Raw genomic sequence first — 20691 nt, 5'->3', positions numbered from 1 at the left:
ATTTCACGTCAAAAAGATTCATACAAGTGAAAATCCTGCAGATATGCTGACCAAGATGATACCAAAAGACAAGTTCGAGTTATGCAAAGAACTTGTGGGTATGAGCTCTCTCTAAAGTAGTTGAAGATACCTTCTTGCAGTAAATGGGACTGGAGGGGGAGATTTGTTGAATCCATCCCATTGTTTTAGTCAACTTTAGCTATTCAATTGGTACAAGCAATTGTTAAAAATGAATAGTAATTGGAGTTGAAAAGAAAAGATTTGGTAGTTGGCAAATTGGTAAGATTTGCAACCATTTTTGACTTTGCTATATTTACCTATGTCATTAGTGACATAAGCATGGTTTTATCCTTCTATAAATAGAGCATTCTTGCTCATTTGTAGAACACACCAAGTTAGAGAGAAAAACCATTTTGAGAGCAAAGTGAGGTATTCCATAGACTATACAAGAAAATAGTCTGTGAAGAAAAATAGAGTGTGAGCGATATTTTAGTAAGACGGAAACCAAAAGAGTGTTGTTCCTTTTGAGTGTGTAGTAGTCACTTTGAGTATTGTATTCGTGACTGCACAGTGTAAAATTCCTTACTATAGTAATATCAATTGCTCCTCTTAGTCCGTGGTTTTTTCCCTTACTCAGAAGGGTTTCCACGTAAAATTCTTGGTGTCGTTATTTTCCCATTTTATTTCCATTACTTTTACCATATATATTTTTGTGCTTGTCCGCGTTTTCCCAACAGTGTTATCCTAGAACTGAAGGAGGTGTGGGATTCCGATCGCTACATGATGTTTCAAAAGCATTGTTCTGCAAACTATGGTGGAATTTTAGAACTTTCACCTCATTATGGAATTCTTTGATGTGGAATAAATGCTGCAAAAAGTTTCATCCTCTTATGGTTACAGGGATGGGTGCTTCACATTCCTGGAAGAAGATGATTGAGGTAAGTGATGAAATAGAACATGACATATGGTGGCTAATTAAAGCAGGAGAGGTGTGTTTTTGGTTTGATAACTGGACCAAACTGGGAGCGCCATATTACATAGAGAGCAAGGGGAGATGGAGGAAGAAATCGAAGTAAGGGAGTTAATAGATTCGGGGAGATGGAATGCGCAGATGTTGAGGGGTAGGTTCTCAGATGAAATGGTTGAATTCATTGTGGAAAGTGTTGATCCAAGGCTTATAGAAGGAGAAAGGGATAAAACATGGTGGATGGGAAATCCTAATGGGACTTTCTCTGCAAAGTCAGTGTTTGAAGGCATCAGACATAAGAAAGAGGACAACTGGTGGTGGAGTAAGGTATGGAGTAAAGGAATGCCCTTCAAGATCAATTTCTTTGTTTGGAGATGCTGGAAAGGAAGAATAACCACAAACGATAATCTGAAAAAAATGAGGATTAATGTGGCACCCAGATGTTATTGTTGTGAGAATTATGAGCAGGAGACTATGAACGATCTATTTCTAACAGCTTCCATAGCCCAAAAACTATGGAAGCAGTTTGCTACTTGTGCAGGGATTTCCATGGAGGGAAGCTTACGACAAATAATCAATAACTGGTGGGGAGCTGCTAATAAGCCAAAAATGAGGTCCATATTGCAAGCAGTTCAAACCATACTTATGTGGGAACTATGGAAGAGGAGAAATTCAAGAAGACATGGGAAGGATGTTTCATATTATAAGTTGTATCAACAATATCAAGACACTGTGTACAGGCTGATTAAACATTTATATCCTTGGGTTGAGATTACAAGAGTGTGGGAGGGAATGTTGGGGGCCATGAAGGGGGTATAGACCTAGGTTAAACTATCATTTTGTATGTTGGAAACTACCACAAAAGGGAGGTTTGAAGTGCAATACGGATGGAGCAAGTAAAGGGAATCCGGGAGAAAGCGCATACAACTTTTGTGTGAGAAACCATGACGGAAATCTGTTGTATGCAGAGGCAAGTATGGTAGGGATAGGACTAACATAGAAGCTGAAACAGAGGCAATTCTACGAGCCCTCAGATACTGTAAACGTCATAATATCCTAAACGTGTTGATTGAGACAGACTCGCTGGGCGTGGCAAAATGATGAAAAAAAAAAAGAAGAACGGAAATTTCCATGGAATCAGGCAGAGAAGATGGAAGAGATTCAATAAATTATGGAATACATACAGGCCAACATTAAACATGTTTTTAGAGAAGCTAATCAGCTAGCAGACAGATTGGTCAATGAAGCATACATACATCATGGTATAAAGTAGTGGACAAATTTTCAGCAATTATCAGGAGCAGGCAAAAGCATTCTAAACGAAGATAAGTCAAGGATCCCTACTCTAAGAATAAAAACAAGAAGAATAAGAGTGCAGGACAATGACAGTGCACAGAGTTAACAGTATACGCTTCTGTCGCATAAGGGATTACATGATTGTGAAAATTAAGCTAAGTAGTCTTTCTGTCCTAGACAATTGAAGATTACAAACAATAATTGATACCAGAAAAAATGAGGGCACTAAAGTTATATGGAGAACTGCAGATCTGGAGAGCATATTTAAATTTTTGGTACGACTACTTCAATTGGAAAATGAAGAGAAAGTTAAAGGAATCGGAGGAAGAAAAGAGTTAAGAAGAAAGAAGAGAGGCGTACCTAGAGTTCATTCACAGCTAACGACCAAGTTCATCTTTGAAATCGATACTGGAATCCATGGCAGCCACCGGATTACGCCTAACAAAGAAGAAGATTCAGAAGTCGATAAAGAAATTTGGAAGGAACAAAGAATAGATGAAGGAGTTTACATTGACAAGAAGAGGAAAAAGAGATTGATGATGGACAAGATGAAGATGGTGATGATCCACAACAACAAGAAGGGGGACGACTTAGTTTTGGAAGTACTGGGCCCTTTGGCCTTAGTTTTGTATTTGACATTTTCTCTTAAATAAAAGAGTCTGAGCTCAAGATTTGATTTTAACAAAAAATCAACTCAAGTTTTTGAAAAGTGAAATCCAAAGGTTGTCAAAGTAATGTTGACAGATAATACCAACATTGCAACAAAAAAATTTAAAATTGAAAGACATACCTGATCAGAAGCAGTAGATCAAGTTTTTTCTAGACATTTTGTCAAACACTTTGTGGATCTAGTAACTTTCCTTATCTTATAAACAAATTTAAATCATATTATAAGAAAATTGAACATGAATGCATATTCATTAGCTAATAGGCTGATAGCACATGCATGTATACATTACCAGCGAGAAAGAGATATCATATAAGAAAAACATCCAAATCGAGATTCATCAATAGGTTGCTGAAAATTTAAAAGAAAATTAAAGAGAGATTACCAGTTGGAAGTAGAAGAAGAGCGAGCAAACTGAAAGAATGAGAATTTGTTGGTGCTTCAGATTGAATCCGTCCTACGTAGCCATGGAAGGAGGCCTACTGTGATGCTTGAGAGAAATGTAGTGAATCTAGCTATCGCTTAAGATGGAATGGAAAAGAGGGACAGGGCTTGTGTGATTGATTTCAAGGAGAATAGGGATGATCACCTACCTCTCATTGAGTTTGCTTACAACAGCAGTTACCACTCTAGCATCCAGATGGCTCCTTATGAAGATCTTTATGGAAGGAGATGCAAATCTCCTATTGGATGGTTTGAAGTTGATGAAGCAGGATTGATAGGACCAGATTTAGTTCACCAAGCTATGGAGAACGTGAAGGTTATTACAGAAAGGCTGAAAACGGCACAGAGTAGTCAAATATCCTACACTGATGTTAGGAGGAGGCAATAGAGTTCGAAGTAGATGATTGAGTATATTTGAAAGTTTCACCCATCAAGGGTGTTATGAGGTTTGGTAAAAAAGGGAAGATCAGTCCCCGGTATATTAGACCTTATAGAATATCCAAAAGGGTAGGAATGTAGATTATGAGTTGGAGCTATCACAAGTGTTAGCAGCGATTCATCTGGTATTTCACATCTCCATGTTGAATAAGTGCATGGGATATCCTTCTTTTATTATACCAACTGAAAATATTGGGATCAAAGACAACTTGTCTTATGAGGAAAAACCCGTGCAAATTTTAGATCGCCAAGTTTGCAAGTTGAGAACGAAGGAAGTTGCATCAGTCAACGCCTTTGGAGGAACCAATTTGTTGAAGAAGATACATGGGAACATGAAGAGGAGATATCCACATCTCTTTGAATCCGGAGAAAGTGCAGACCAAGGTACTAACTTTCTTAATACATTTAAGTTACGAGTAAGCATGTTTTTGTTAAATTTGCTTGTTGAGTGTTTGAACTTGATATTGACACCCTTAGTCTAGTAAGAATAATCATATTTGAGGACGAATGCTCCCAAGGAGGAGATATTGTAACACCTCGAAACTAGAAATAACTAGAAAGGAGTTTATAATCTTGAAATACTTATTTTTGGACGGTATTAGAAAAATCTTGAAAATTAAGTTGAAAAGTGAGTTTTTTATCAATTTTAAACGGTCATAACTCCTAGCTGAGGATGAATTAGGTTTATTTCTAGATATGGTTGAAAAGCTATTGGAACGATCTTTCCAACACCGCCAAGTTTGCGTGATTTCAACTTCGTATGAGTGAGTTATGCCCTTTGGAAGTTGGGATGTCGAAATAAGGAAATTGCCCAAATCCGGATTTGTAAGGGGTAGTTTGGTCTTTTTCTTACCCAATTAATTAAATTTGTTTTTGATAATATTATTAAGGTTCTAAACTGAACTTGGTCAGTTTTACACTTTTTGAGAAAGGTTAGGGTTTTAGAGAAAGAATGCAAAAGAAGACGAAAGGAAAAAAAAGCCAAAAATCGTCAAATTAACTTGTGAATTTCGTCGGGGTGATCCTAAAAAGGTATCTGAGTCTTCCATAACGTTGGGTTCGTTCACCCACGTTCCAAGCATGTTTTATTCAACGTAATTTCATACTAAAAAGATTGGACTTATGAATGTTCTTTAAAATGCTATTCTTAAATTGCTTTCGTTCTTGGACATGAGTTGAGATTTAGGAGTTCTTTGGTGATGTAGATGTTTTTCTTGAAATCATTGGGTTATAACCTTGTATATATGATGTGGGTACATGAGTCTAAAGTAGATTTGAGAAAAGATCGAATTAAAACTATTTAAGTTCAGAAAATGAGAGGAAAAATTTGGCAGATTTTTCGAAAGGAACAGGTTGGCACGATGCGCTCCATAGCGCCAGGAAGGCTGGGGCGACGCGCCAGCAGTGCGCCAGAAAGGAGCCTCAGCCAAATGAGGCTGGTGTGGTGATACGCTCAAATTATATCTCCCTAAAGAAGCATAAGCAATCATTATCAAGTAGAGAACCCAACTAGTAGGTTGAGGTCGATCCACTACTACAAAAAAGAACTTTAGCGGTAATTTTTTTGCGGCAATCAGGTAATTGCCGGTAGTGTATTTACGCAGGGTAAACAATCAATGGCTGATGTATAATGGCCAGAAATAAGTATATTTTTAGTAGAAATTTTAAAGAATAGACACAAAAGATCTTTTTCTTTTCAAAAAATAGAACTCCCGCGAATTCTAAAAATTTCCTCCGCTTGTTTTTCTCAAAAGAGAAAAAGGTTTTCCAATACTTTAAAAACTTAAAAAGCTCTTCTACACAAATAAAGGAAAGATTACTAAAAATATCTTCCAGGCAAATAAGGATTCCTGAATCTAAACCGCGTATTAAGACTCACATATAACATGTATCTCATTAACATAAACGACGTCCAGCAACATAGCGAAGTCCAGCAACAAGCTTTTCAGAAAATCTAAGGTATGTAAATCGCTCCACTCAACTCTTGTTTCTATGATTTTCTATAATATTTGTTGCTCTATAGATCGTTAATTAATATTCAGCCTATAATTTTATTCTTAATCAATACTTAATCATTAACAGGGAAAAAACAGAAAATACTTGACGAACTAATAAGTTTTTAGGCATTAATTGTGATTTCCAAGTGATTTGATTCATAAATGTATGTTTTCATGCATTCGTGATCTTTGGCCGTTTTGATTATGAGTGAAGATCTGTTCTTTTAAATATTCAAGTTTAGTGATTATATGGACCTCTGTTATGACTCCATAAACTCTCTGTTTTTATACTCATATTAAACACTTGAAATCGTGATTTTGAAGTGTTGAAAACATCAGTCATAGCAATCTTATTTTATGTTGATGTGAATTGTTCAATTAGTTCTTTTTATTAGATATCTTTAGGTTAATAATCTATCGTAAGGTCGAAGCCAATATTTAAATATCTTGAACTATCGCAATAGTAATTAAATTTTATTCGATGTCTCCCAAGTATAAACACATTATAACTGTAGGTAATGATTTAGTATCTGTACCTTGGAATTTGACGACTTCACATGTTTTTTATGAGAACTATCGAATTAGTAGATGCTTTGATTATGTTTGGTTTGTATTTTAGCCTTCATGTTTGACATTGAGGTTTGTTTCATCTGAATTCCTAAGGGAGTTTCTTACTTCAAGAACATCAAAACAACACGTGCAGCCCCTATGTTTTTAGAAATTAGTTGCAGCCCATTTATACCAACTAGAGCTCGAGCAAGAGTTGTAACGACATATTGTTTCAGCATTACTATTATCACCATTCGGTAGTAGATTAGTAGTTAGAGATTTTACTTTAATTGTTGACTGAGATATCCATCTAGGATCTATCTTTAGGACCAACATTAGCCTTCGAAAGTTGTGTATAACTTCCCCACCGTGTTTTGCCCTTCTTCTACTTTATACCAGGCTTAGTTCTCATGGGACGGGGAAAGCTTGTTATCTAAGTCACAAGTCTCTCAACCTTTGCCACTTGAACTAAGCCGTGATGCCACTCTATAACATTCTTGCTACCACTACTACTGCACTTCTAAGAGAAAAATAAGTTAAGAACAACTTCAACATCATTGTAGCGAACATCCAAACAACTACCAGCAAAAAAGTCATAAACGAGAAGTCCATGTAGCTAAAAGTCTCGTATCCTTTATAGAGTAGGGAAGGAATTCAAAAATGAAAATATGCATAGGCTCAAGCAATCATTCTAGGTATAGGGTTGATTTTAGAAGCTGTTATGTAAATTAAAATATTCAGATTTTTGGGTGAAGGTTAATCTCTAGAGGAGAGGCAATGACTTGATTTTCAGTCTTGTCTCCAAGTTTTCTCAACTATTTCAACTTTAGGTTTTCTAATGTAGTCTATATATTCTGTTTTTTTTTCTTGAGAATAATTGAATCGAATTAGTATCATCTTGTAAGATTCAGCCCGAGAAAGTGATCCAGTTGAATCACGTTAAGGTCTGCGTAAACAAGTAGAATCTTCTTTAAATATAATGATGATGTCAACTTAACTAGAAATTCTTTCATCATTTGTGTAGCCCAAACCTTATCATACCAGCCCATAGATATTTGACACAACCTTAGTCATCATAATACTTTAGACCAAACAATAGCAGCAAATCAACACTTAATGAAAAGGTGCTTAATCATCTCAGGTTCCTTCTACATAACACACGATCTAGTCAGTTTGTATACTCTATTTCAGCTGCCTACGTAAGCCTTAAGTTTAATATAATTTGAAGCTTTGACTACTGGTATAGTCAAAAACTTAAATATGTAAGTAAGAGCTGAAAAATCATGTAGTTTCTGTAATTTCTCCATGTATATGAATATCTTGAACAAACTTTCTTAGAATATCCTAAACTATCCAAGCTTTACCTTGATGATTCCTTTCTAATCATAAGTGGATATAAAATCTATTAGTATATAATTAAAATTCCAACTTAACTGGAACTGCTTCTAGCATTTTTTATAGCACAACCAACCTCAGTAGATCAGTCCATAGACATTGGGTATACCCCTAGGAATCATCGAAGTCGAGACCAAATGGTAGAAGTAATTTGGGACTTAAAGAAAATGTGCTCGATTGTCTTAGGTTCCTGCAAAATAGCATGCAATCAGGTCACAATCTGGTCAGTTTGTTGCCCCACAACAGCCATCTACGTAATCCTTAAGTGTACTACAATCAAAAGCTCTAAATACTTAAACTATAAAATGCTTAAATCTGAAAGTAGGAGCTGCAAAATTGCATGTAGGTTCTGTAATTTCTTCTCGAACATGAATATCTTGAGCAACCCTTCTTAAAATAATCTTTACTTTGCAAGCTTTAACTTGATGGTTACTTTATAACAATAAATGATAGACACAATCTGTTAATATAATTTAATTAAGATTTCATCTTAAGTAGAACTTCTTCTAACATTTTTTCTAGCCAAGCTAACCTGATCAGAACAGCCCATAGACATCTGGGAAACCCTTAGAGATCTTATAAAAGTTGAGACTAAATGATACTATTAAATTGTCACTTAAAAAAACAGTTTCAATGTTCTCAGGTTCATGCCACATTACACATAATTTGGTCAGTTTGTGCACCTCATTTGAGTCGTCTATGTAAGTCGTTTATTTCTAACCATGACATATAAGCCAGTTAGGACATCTTTCGAGATATGCAATTACATATTGATTTATTCAACCGCTTTTTACTAATGTATTTTTAGTTCTTACAGTAATTGTTAAAACGAAGAATATCTTCAACTTTATGGACAATCTTAGAAATAAAAAGTGGATGTATTGTGATAGAGTTAGTAAAGAATACTTGGATAGAGTTAAGGATTTTATAAATCATGCCTATTCTGAAAAACAAGATGGAGACAAAATTGTCTGTCCCTGTACAGAATGTGTGCTTTTTCATCAAGTAGATCGGGATACAGCATATGATCATCTTGTGGTTAATGAAATTTTGCTATCATATGATACTTGGTTTTGTCAAGGAGAGTCTCTAAATAAATCAAACATTACTCAACTAACTAATTCAAGCCAATCAACTTTAAGAGGTGATGATATGAGAGGAATGATACATGATGCCCTTGGAGGTTGTACACAAGCCATTAATATTGATGTCAATGAAAAGATCGAGATGGAGCAAGACATACTAGAAAGTAATGCTCCTACTTCTGGAATCCAAACACATCCAGAGATTGATAAATTTGAACGACTCATGAAGGAGGCAAATAAAGGACTATATCCCGGATGTAAGAAGTTCAACAATTTATCCTTTTTGCTACATATCTATCGTACAAAATGCATGTACAAATGGTCAAATTAATCTTTTGATTCTTTGCTTGAACTATTAAAGGATGTGTTGCTAGAAGGGGAAACGTTACCTCCTTCTTTCTATGAGAGCAAAAAGATAGTTAAAGGCTTGGGCTTAAAGTACGAACAAATTTATGCTTGTCCCAATGACTGTATTCTATTGAGAAAAGAGTTTGCCAGTATGGATGTCAATGAATGCAAAATTTGTGGAGCTTCTAGATTGAAAAATAATGCAAAGAAAATTTCAGCCAAGGTCTTAAGGTATATTCCTTTAAAACTAAGACTACAAAAATTATTCATGTCTTCAAAAGCTTCTAATGTATTGCAATGGCATCATAAAGAACGAAAAAATGATGGGATTCTACGACATCCGGTAGATTCTGAAGCTTGGAAAAGTTTTGATAGTAGGTATCTTGAATTTGCGGGAGATCCTCGCAATGTTCGCTTGGGATTAGCTTCTGATGGATTTAATTAATTTGGCACAATGCAAACCGTTCATAGTACTTGGCCATTGATTTTAATGCCATATAATCTTCCACCATGGATGTGCATGAAAGAAGAGTTCTTTATTTTGTCCTTACTTATTCCTGGACAAAAATCACCTGGCAATAATATTGATGTCTTCTTTCAACCATTAATAGAAGAGTTAAATTAATTGTGGAGTGTTGGGGCAGAAACATACGATGCGTCTACAAATGAGACATTTCAAATGAGAGCAGCTCTCATGTGGACTATAAGTGATTTTCCAGCATATGTTAATCTTTTCTGGATGGAGTACTTCTGGTCGGTTTGCATGCCCTTCTTGCAACATACACACTCAATTTAAATGGCTCAAACATGGAAAGAAATTTTGTTTAATGGGGCACCAACGTTTCTTGAAGTCTTGACATAAATATCGAAATGATGAAAAATCATTTGATGGAACTAAGGAAACAAGACATGCACCATGCAGAATATCTGGGTCACAAGTGCCAAATTAAGTTAAAGATATAAAGTTTACTCTAGGCAAGTCTAGTGAAGAGGTAAGTGGGGTGAATACATGAAAAAAGAGGAGCATATTTTTCGATGTAATGTATATAGAAAAAAATATTTGTGATAACATATTATATACACAATTGGGTCTTGGTAAAAAGTCAAAAGACAATATTGAAGCACGGTTGGACTTGAAGGAGATGAAAATAAGACCAAGCTTATGGCCGCAATATCGAGCTAGTGGGAGAGTATATCTTCCTCCTACGTATTTCTCCATGTCTTCAAATGAAAAAGAGATGTTTTATGAAGTTCTACGAAATTCCAAGTTTCCACATGGCTATGCCTGTAATATCTCACATTGGATTCGCAAGCGAAATATATCTGGACTAAAAACTCATGATTGACATGCTATAATGCAAGAACTTCTTCATCTTTCCTAGTGAAAATCAACAGATAAAAGAGTTAAGTCTGTTCTAATTGAACTGTGCACATTCTTTCGTGTTTTATGTAGAAAAGTTCTAAAACAGGAAGAGTTAAAACTACTTGAAGAAAAAACTTAAGAAACATTGTCTACAATGGAGAAACTCTCCCCCCCCCCCCGGGATTCTTTAATATTATAGTACACTTGGTTACTCACTTGACAACCGAGGCTAAACTTGCGGGTGCAGTACATTATCGTTGGATGTACCCAATTGAGAGGTACGGAGATTCTCACTGGATCTTTATTAGATATATCTGTAGTTGTTAAATATTATAATATAAACGTAATAACATTACTTTATTCCATAGGTACTTGGGTACTCTAAAATCATATGTTCGTAATCGTGCATGTCCTGAAGGCTCAATAGCAGAAGCATACATAGCTAATGAATGCTTAACATTTTGCTCACAATATTTAGAGGGTGGAGATTCAAAGTCTTATTGTTAAAGAAGATGCAATGATGAGAATGAAAATGAAACTAGTAAAGACAAATGCCTTTTTCCTACCATTGGAGAGTCATACGGTGCAGTAGATGTATATGAAATGGATGAGAGAACATTATTTCAAGAACATCGACATATGCTTTTCAATTGTGAGTGAGAAGTGGTTGAAAGTTATAAAAACCAAGTGTTATATCTATTGTTTATTAAGTGTATCTTAATTACTTTGTTAACAAAATTGATATATGAGTCACATGAACACATGACATATTGATGAAATAAAAAGATCACATCTGAAGTGTCGTTTAACACAACATCAACTTGATCGTGTGCATTTCGATAGTGGTTCAATGAGCAAGTAAGTAGTAGGACTATGTTATCAGTTACCTTAATTAATGTACTTGTCCTAATATCCAAATTTATAGTTGTATCTTTCTATTAGGTTAGGTAAAGAATTGGAGGACACATCTGGTATCTTAAAGAATATTAAAGCTCTTGCAAAAAAGCTGAGTTACATTGTTAAAAGATTTAATGTGTATGATGTGTATAATGGGAATCATTTTCGAACAAAACAAAGTGAAGAGTACCTAGAAACACAAAATAGTGGTGGTATGATTGTTTTAAAAGCCGAAATTTACGCAAGTTCAAGCGACAATGCTCCAAAGACTACAAATATGTGATATTATGGAAGACTAAATGACATTGTGGAGTTAAATTACTATGAAGAATTTAAGGTTGTCTTATTTAAATGTGATTGGGTTGATGTAATTAAAGGTAGTGGAATTATGGAAGATGACGTGGGTTTCACATTTGTGAATTTCTCACGCTTGGCTGATTTTGGAAATCGAGACCGTCATGAACCCTTTATCTTTGTTGAACAAGCCCAACAAGTAATATTTGTGCAAGATCCTCATGATCATGAATGGTTTGTCCCTAGGTTAATTAAACCTCGAGAAATTTTTGATATTGGTGAGGCAAACAATATGCAACTCAAGTCATCAATGAATAGTGATTCCACTAACTTGGTTATCTTAGGAAATTTTCATGTTCCAGATTATGAGAATAATGATTGGGTAAGGAGAGGAGTTGATGGAATAACAATTAATATGGAAGTTGATAGAATATATGCCTTCACTTATCAGTCAATGGACCAGGTCCCTTGATACACTAACAGTATGAACAGAAAGTAAATGCAGTTTAAACAACACAGCGATTTTACGTGGAAACCTCCTTGCTTAAGGGAGTAAAACCACGACCTGTTCTCAACAAGACTTTTCAAACCGCTTTCACTAATCTTCACAAGCAAAAGTGAAACACGATTACAACAAATGTGAGAAAAATTTTGTAATCTCACGTTCAAGCAATAATCTCTATTGCTTAACAAGCCTAAGTAGAAATAAATCTACCCACTAAGCTATCCCACCTAGACAACTTAGAATTTCAATACTACCGACTGATTCCTTTATAGTTTCAGGAATAGTTTACAATGTAAGACCAAGAGAATATATTCTTAAACAACTACACTTGAATGCTCCAGAGATTTCTGCTGTTGTTTGAATAATTCTGTCTTTTGTTTGGTGATAGCCTTTGCAAGTGTTCTTGAAGAATTCTTTGTCAAGTTGCAAAAACTACCAAAGATGTTTAGGAAAGTGCCTTTTATATGGACAAGTCACTTTCCTTAAACTCTTTGCCATTGGTTGGAGAAGTCTCACTTTCTGACGCCATCGGGAAGTGTGCACCTACTTTCTGTACCGTCTCCAACTGGCAGTCAACAGGCTCGTCACCATGAGAGCCTGGTACCTCTACTAGGTCCCTTAGTTTGTTTCATCTGCAACTCTCAAGTAAGAATCCTGGTACCTTTACAAGGTCCCTAAGTTTGTCAAATCATCAAAACTACAAATAACATTTTCCCCCTTTTTGATGATGACAAACAATGATCTCAGATCTTCTCCAACTTTGTTCCCCCTTTGCTATATTCCCCCTCACTGTATATTCCCCCTCACTGTATATTCCCCCTCATGAATAATCATTTAGCTACTTACAGTTTTACTTCCCCCTTTTGGCATCATAAAAAAGATATGCAGTAAACCAATGATGTCAACAGAAATACTGAACAAGATCAAAGCTAAAGAGCAATCAATCAGTAAGGGAAAAGCATTCACAAAAGAAGATAATCAGAACAACGAAGGAATAAGTTAACCAGCATGCCATCATAACATTAATACATTAAAATCAAACTGAATATCCATCAACACAATGATAAGCNAGCTCCTCAACCTCGTGCTTAAGCTGATCCTGATCTTCAATAAGTTGAGCCATCTTGCTCTTTGGATAGCCTCTTCCTTCAATGCACTCGCACTCAACCAAGGTACTCTCGGAGATAGTCTGTTTAACCGTTCCCATCCTTCCAGCACTGAGAGGAATGTGAAAATGTTTGAATACCTCTGCGAGGAAGTATCCATAGCCCATTTCATGCACGCCTTTTCTCTCAATGACTGTTTTGTGGATATGCTCAAGCATTAGGCCTGGGAGGTTCAAGGCTTCAAAGTTGCACAACATCTCCATTACAAACAAGTCAGCAGCAGTTGCTACTGTCCTCTTTTCAGTGCGAGGAAGGAGAACTTTGTTGACGAACTCAAAGACCAACTGGTACTCACTCTTCATGATTTTCTTATAAATCCCAGCAACCTTGGTTGTGGGTGTCTTAGAAATCACAGAAGCAAACTCAGAAGAGCAAGTTTTGCCCAGTACAGACCGGGTCCCCTCTTTAGGCACCCTGAGAATTTTGTCCAACACATCCTCATCCAAAAATACAGCAATATCATTTACCCGAGTGAGGAGACTCCCATCTTCCCTGAATTGAACATTATAGTAAAATTCACGTACTTCTTCTTCATGGAGGATGGGGGATTTTTTGTTGAACAAGTGCAGCCAAGATTGTATCTCTACCATATCGTGAAGAGTATCCTTGCCAGGAAGAGTTATGATTCCCATATCAAAAACTCTTCCTGCTAAGATTGCTTGGTTTCTCAGGCTGTCAACAACTTCCTGCATGTTGACATCCTCATCTTTCCTGGCTTGGGAACCAGGTCCCTGTGACCGCTTCCTCTTTCCCTCAGATCTCTTCCCTTTTGTCTTTATGGTATCAACCCTTTTTGCAACCTTTCCCTTTTTCTTTTCAGAACTTTTCTTCTTAGTTTTCTTTTCCTCTTCCCCACCAGACAACTCAACCACATTTATCTCAGGTATTTTAAAGTTTGATACCTTGAAGGTTCTTGCACTTCTAACTGCAGCAGTAGAACGTGCATTTGCCTTCAAGGCATCAGCCATCAACTTTTGGGCGGTAGACCTAGTAGTAGGTCGTCTCCTAAGTGCCTCCTCTACAACCTGTTCCTTTCCTTTTCTAGATATCTCCTTTTCTCGTCTCTCAACCTTCCATCTTAAAGGCTCCTCCTCGCTTCCAGAGTCAGAGGAAGAAGAAGAGTACCTACCTATATCAGGGGTTTTATCAAAAATAGGTTGGGTTGTTCTTACCTCATCCCTTTCCAAGACTTCCGTTTGCTCTGCCATGGCTTCTTCCCGCATTCTAGCCAAGCTTTCGATCACTAATTCTTCACTCGCTGTCAATATGTTGGACTCAGAAGCTTTATGTTTGGGTAAATCTCCTTCAAAGAGATTGTCCGGCAACATGTCTTGAAACGGACCAGGTCCGGTAGACACGACTGAACTGTTTAGATCTATGGTACAGAAGGGATTATCAGGAGTGTCTTATTGAGAACTGGAAGAGGGATTGAGTCTAGCCTGTGTAGTGGTCGGAGAGTAGAAAGCAAGAGGCTCTATTTCACTAAGAGCATCTAGCATCTGTTTGGAGGAAGATGAAGGAGAAGACATGTTTTTCACACGAGGAGAAGGTTTCTTTGAACATCGAAGAGAAGAAGAAGAAAACAAATTTTTCCTTTTAAGCTTTTGCTAAAACCCTTCGTGAACCGGAAGAAAGTTAAGAGACAAATGAGAATTTCAAAAAGAAGTAAATGGGTTTTTTAAAAGGCGTGAAAAGGTGCCAGGTCCGTGATTGGATGTGTCGATTGAGAGAGAAACGATGGGACTAACGGTCAGAGTGACCGATGACTGACATGTGGCATTATCAACGGTCATATTTTTCAGTTTCAATTTAATGTATAAATGCTAACCTGAACAGGCACCAGGTACCATAGCACAGTTAAACCTCATTCCTCAGTTGTTCTGTTGCTTCCTTTGTTAAGCAGGTCCTTACTGAGAGTATACCTACAAAAGGTACAAAAAGGATCTTGTTCATATATTTAAATATTCACACAAAGGATGCCTGCACTGCAATTTTAGCCATTAAGGGAGTTCAACTGTTGAAAGCTAAGAACATCACATGGAAATCAACATGCCCAACTTCAACCGATTTCTCTCAAATTGATCCTTGCTGAGAGCCTTGGTGAAGATGTCTGCAATTTGCTCCTCCGTTGGACAATATGTGAGCACAATATTCCCTTCTCAACATTATCTCTCAAAAAGTGATGTCTAACATCAATATGCTTTGTTCTCTTATGATGGACTGGATTCTTTCCCATACTAACAGCACTAGTATTGTCACACATAAGAGGAATTGCTTTGATGTGAATCCCAAAATCTTCCAAGTGTTGCCTGATCCACAGCAGCTGAGAACAGCAGGCTGCAGCAGCTACATATTCAGCTTCAGCAGTTGAAAGAGCCACATAGTTCTGCTTCTTGGTACCCCAAGAGATAAGTGATGATCCAAGGAAATAAGCCATTCCAGAGGTACTTTTCCTGTCAACTTGATAACCAGCAAAATCAGCATCTGCAAAACCTACCAGATCAAAAGTATCACCTGCAGGATAGAAGAGAACCAGGTCCCCTGTTTTCTTCAAGTATCTGACGAGGACATGCTTGAAACTTGGCACACATTCCAACACTATACACAATATCAGGCCTGCTAGCAGTCAGATACAACAAGGATCCAATGATTCCCCTATACATTGTCTGATTCACAAGAGGATCAGATTCCTCTACTATCATCTTGGAATTTGTTCCCATAGGAGTATCAATAGGTTTAGAATCAAACATATTGAATTTCTTCAACAGCTCCTTAATGTACTTCTCCTGACATATCGAAATCCCATTTGATGATTGCTTGATTTGCAAACCCAGAAAGAATGTCAATTCACCCATCATGATCATTTCAAACTCCTTTCCCATTAATGATGAGAATTCTTCACACAAATGTTCTGAAGTAGCTCCAAAAATTATGTCATCCACATAAACTTGAATGATAAGCAATTCTTGTTCTCTTTTTAATAAGAATAACGTATTGTCTATCTTGCCTCTTTTGAAACCATTCTTCAGCAGAAACTTTGACAGCCTTTCATAACATGCTCTTGGAGCCTGCTTCAGACCATATAGTGCCTTATTCAATCTAAACACATGATCTGGTAGCTCTGTATCTTCAAAACCAAGAGGTTGCTTGACAAACACCTCCTCTTTGAGATCTCCATTCAGAAATGCACTCTTTACATCCATTTGATACAGCTTGAACCCCATGAATGCAACAAAAGCTATTAAAATTCTAATAGCCTCCATTCTGGCAACAGGTGCAAACGTCTCATCATAATCTATTCCCTCTTCTTGATTGTATCCTTGCACCACCAACCTGGATTTATTTCTAGTAATCACTCCATTTTCATCAAGCTTGTTTCTGATAACCCATCTAGTTCCTATTACTGTTCTGCCTTCAGGTCGAGGAACCAGGTACCATACCTTGCTTCTTTCAAACTGATGAAGTTCTTCTTGCATAGAATTGATCCAGTCTGCATCACCTAATGCTTCTTTTACATTCTTGGGCTTAATAGATGATATGAATGCTGAGAATGCAACTAGATTTCTTGTTTTTGATCTAGTATGAATTCCAGAATTCAAAGGAGAAATGAGATTATCAAGAGGATGTGATGAACTATGCTTCCATCCTGATCTTGGAGCAGACTGATTAAGCTGATCAGCATGTTCTTCTTCATCAAGAGTGACATCATTCTCTGAGGAGTCTGATGTACTCTGGCTGGAATTTTGAGTAGTACCAGGTACCATATCATCCTTTTCAACCTCAACAGCCTCTTCAGGTAGACTATGATTCTGATCATCACAGTCATTTTTCAGTTGTTGATCTGCATAAGCTTCACCTCCTTCAGTCTTCTTTGATTTGAACAGTTTCATCACATCATCATCATCATTTGATCCATCATTCTTCAAGCTTCCATCTTCATCAAATACAACATGAATGCTTTCTTCAATGCATTGAGTTCGTTTGTTGAATATTCTGTAAGCCTTGCTGGATGAAGAATATCCAAAAAACACTCCTTCATCACTCCTAGGATCAAATTTTCCCAGATCATCCTTTCCATTATTCAGCACAAAACATCTACACCCAAAATGTACCCCTTCTTTCCATCACCAAAAGAGACACCTCCTCCCTGAAGTGTCTTGAGTGAGAGGAAATTTTGATGTTACCAGTCATATGTTTAGAGCATCCACTGTCCATATAGCAACATTGACTGCTGCTCCTCTCACTCACTTGCAACAAGAATTACTTGTTAAGCTTGGGAACCCATTTCAATTTGAGTTCCCAGAAAGCAGATAAGGGAGTGATCAGATTGTATCTAGTCCAATAGGGCAGTTTTTGAATCTTTCTAACAAAGGACTTTGGAGCAGATACAGATTTTTTCTTTGAAAATCTATCAGTTGAAACATGTTTTGGAGGACCAGGTCTCTCTTTTGATAATTTTTGCCTTACAGCATAGTTAGAGAGCCTTTCATGAGAATTTTTCCAGCTAGCACACTCTCCCTTTAAATGCCCATTCTTACCACAATGAAGACAGAGTAGATTGTCAGACACAACCACATACTTGCTATGAGGATTATAAGGAGGAGTGATGTTCAGACTTCCTAGTCCTTTCTTATTGAAATTACTCTGATTTTTTGCATTTGACAATAGCTTTGAGGATTTTGTCCACTTAAGAGATTTTTCAAGTTCTTCCTTAAGTTTGACAATATCCTTTTCTAATTTGTTGCTCTTCTCCAACGACAGACCCAGTTTTTTCTCAGAGTTTTTCAATTTTTCTTGAATTTCAACTTGTAAACCATTTGACATTCCATTTAGCTTTTTAGCTTCTTCAGTTATCTGATTCAACTGGTTCTTAAGTTCAGAATTATCAGACTCTAGAGACACCATTCTTGACATTTTCTCTTCAAGTTTAACTTTGTTTTCAATTAAACTGTCAAGTTCAGCATTCATGGTGTCTCTTTCAGATGTTAACTCGATTACAGAATCAATCATGACTTTTGCCAATGTTCTCAATTTTTTAAGAGAATATTTATCCAAGTCATTTTTCATATCAAGAAGAGTTACCTGGTTGTCCTCTTCTTCATTTTCTGTATGGGCCATGAGAGCAAACATTCCATTGAAAACAGTTTCCTCCTCATGTACAGCCACCATGGACACATATTTTGGTTCATCAGGGTCTTCTGAATCACTTGAACAATCACCCCATGCAGCAAGAGCCTTTTTGACCACCAAATCTACAACAGCTTTTCGATCTCTCTTACCAAGTACCAGGTCCCTTCTATTCTCTTTGTCACTTCTTGGCTTTTGATGTTCCTTGTTTTCATTCTTGAGCATAGGACACTCTCTGATAAAGTGCCCAGCTTTTCCACACTTGTAGCATGTATCACCTTGAGTAGCATTTCGAGGACCATTTGTTCCTCTTTTAAAAACTTTGTTTTTTCTCACAATTTTTTGAAATCTGTTGATGAGATATGCCATATCATCATCACTGGAATCTTCATCTGATTTGTACTTCAGCATCAATGACTTATCCTTTTTAGCTTCCTTCTTTGATGAATCGTAATTTCGATTCATCTCATGTGTCTTCAGATTTCCAATCAAAGCATCCATAGTCAGCACCTTCAAATCTTTGGCTTCTGTGATGGCATCAACCTTGCTTTCCCAAGATTTTGGAAGAATTCGAAGTACTGTTCTGACTTGTTTGCTCATGCTTATAGGTTCACCAAGACTTCGCAGCTCATTTGTAATGGAAGACAATTTTGTGAACATGTCATGAATTGTTTCTCCTTCATTCATTTTGAAGTTCTCATATCGTGAGGTAAGCATGTCAATCTTTGATTCTTTGACTTGTTCAGTTCCTTCATGAGCAGTCTTCAAACAGTCCCAAATTTCCTTAGCCGACTCACAAGCTGAAACCCTGTTGAACTCATCAGGTCCTATCCCACAGACAAGAAGAGTTTTTGCCTTGTAGCCCTTTTCAATCTTTTTTCTATCAGCTTCATCGTATTTCTGTCTAGGCTTTGGAACAAGACTCGTTTTCTCTCCATCCTTTTCTTTTATCATTGGAATAAACGGTCCATCAAGTACAATATCCCATAACTCGCTGTCTTCAGCCATTAGGAAATCATGCATTCTAACTTTCCACCAACTGTAGAAATGTCCATTGAAACGGGGAGGTCTTGTTGACGACTGACCTTCTTCGAGATTAAGTGGAGCAGCCATTCTAGAACAAATATCACTTCCTTGGTGTTAACCAAATAGAGAGTGCCTGCTCTGATACCACTTGATAGAATATATGCCTTCACTTATCAGTCAATGGACCAGGTCCCTTGACACACTAACAAGTATGAACAGAAAGTAAATGCAGTTTAAACAACACAACGATTTTACGTGGAAACCTCCTTGCTTAAGGGAGTAAAACCACGACCTGTTCTCAACAGGACTTTTCAAACCGCTTTCACTAATCTTCACAAGCAAAAGTGAAACACGATTACAACAAATGTGAGAAAAAGTTTTTAATCTCACGTTCAAGCAATAATCTCTATTGCTTAACAAGCCTAAGTAGAAATAAATCTACCCACTAAGCTATCCCACCTAGACAACTTAGAATTTCAATACTACCGACTGATTCCTTTATAGTTTCAGGAATAGTTTACAATGTAAGACCAAGAGAATATATTCTTAAACAACTACACTTGAATGCTCCAGAGATTTCTGCTGTTGTTTGAATAATTCTGTCTTTTGTTTGGTGATAGCCTTTGCAAGTGTTCTTGAAGAATTCTTTGTCAAGTTGCAAAAACTACCAAAGATGTTTAGGAAAGTGCCTTTTATATGGACAAGTCACTTTCCTTAAACTCTTTGCCATTGGTTGGAGAAGTCTCACTTTCTGACGCCATCGGGAAGTGTGCACCTACTTTCTGTACCGTCTCCAACTGGCAGTCAACAGGCTCGTCACCATGAGAGCCTGGTACCTCTACTAGGTCCCTTAGTTTGTTTCATCTGCAACTCTCAAGTAAGAATCCTGGTACCTTTACAAGGTCCCTAAGTTTGTCAAATCATCAAAACTACAAATAACATTTTCCCCCTTTTTGATGATGACAAACAATGATCTCAGATCTTCTCCAACTTTGTTCCCCCTTTGCTATATTCCCCCTCACTGTATATTCCCCCTCACTGTATATTCCCCCTCATGAATAATCATTTAGCTACTTACAGTTTTACTTCCCCCTTTTGGCATCATAAAAAAGATATGCAGTAAACCA

The 20691-nt window shown here is 36.9% G+C and overlaps 1 protein-coding gene across 15 annotated transcripts in view; it reads right to left on the bottom strand.

Moving 5' to 3' along the window:
* Positions 1-3774, bottom strand: part of LOC107011666 (homeobox-leucine zipper protein HOX32-like) — a 15913-nt gene extending 12139 nt beyond the window's left edge. For 3 of the 15 annotated variants that reach the window (XR_003576439.1, XR_003576364.1, XM_027914337.1), the window contains exon 1: positions 2624-2934. The gene's annotated coding sequence lies outside the window, so the exon portion shown is untranslated. Of the gene's footprint in view, positions 1-2623; positions 2960-3315 lie in introns of those variants that run through there. The other 12 variants (XR_003576510.1, XR_003576520.1, XR_003576518.1 and 9 more) reach the window with 11 other exon arrangements.
* Between the last annotated feature and the right edge of the window lie 16917 nt (positions 3775-20691).

Source organism: Solanum pennellii, chromosome 1 (genome assembly GCF_001406875.1).
Source record: "Solanum pennellii chromosome 1, SPENNV200".
In the NCBI taxonomy this organism is placed as follows: domain Eukaryota; kingdom Viridiplantae; phylum Streptophyta; class Magnoliopsida; order Solanales; family Solanaceae; genus Solanum; species Solanum pennellii.
The sequence above is the reverse complement of the archived record's forward strand: the minus strand, read 5'-3'. Positions and strand labels throughout refer to the sequence as shown.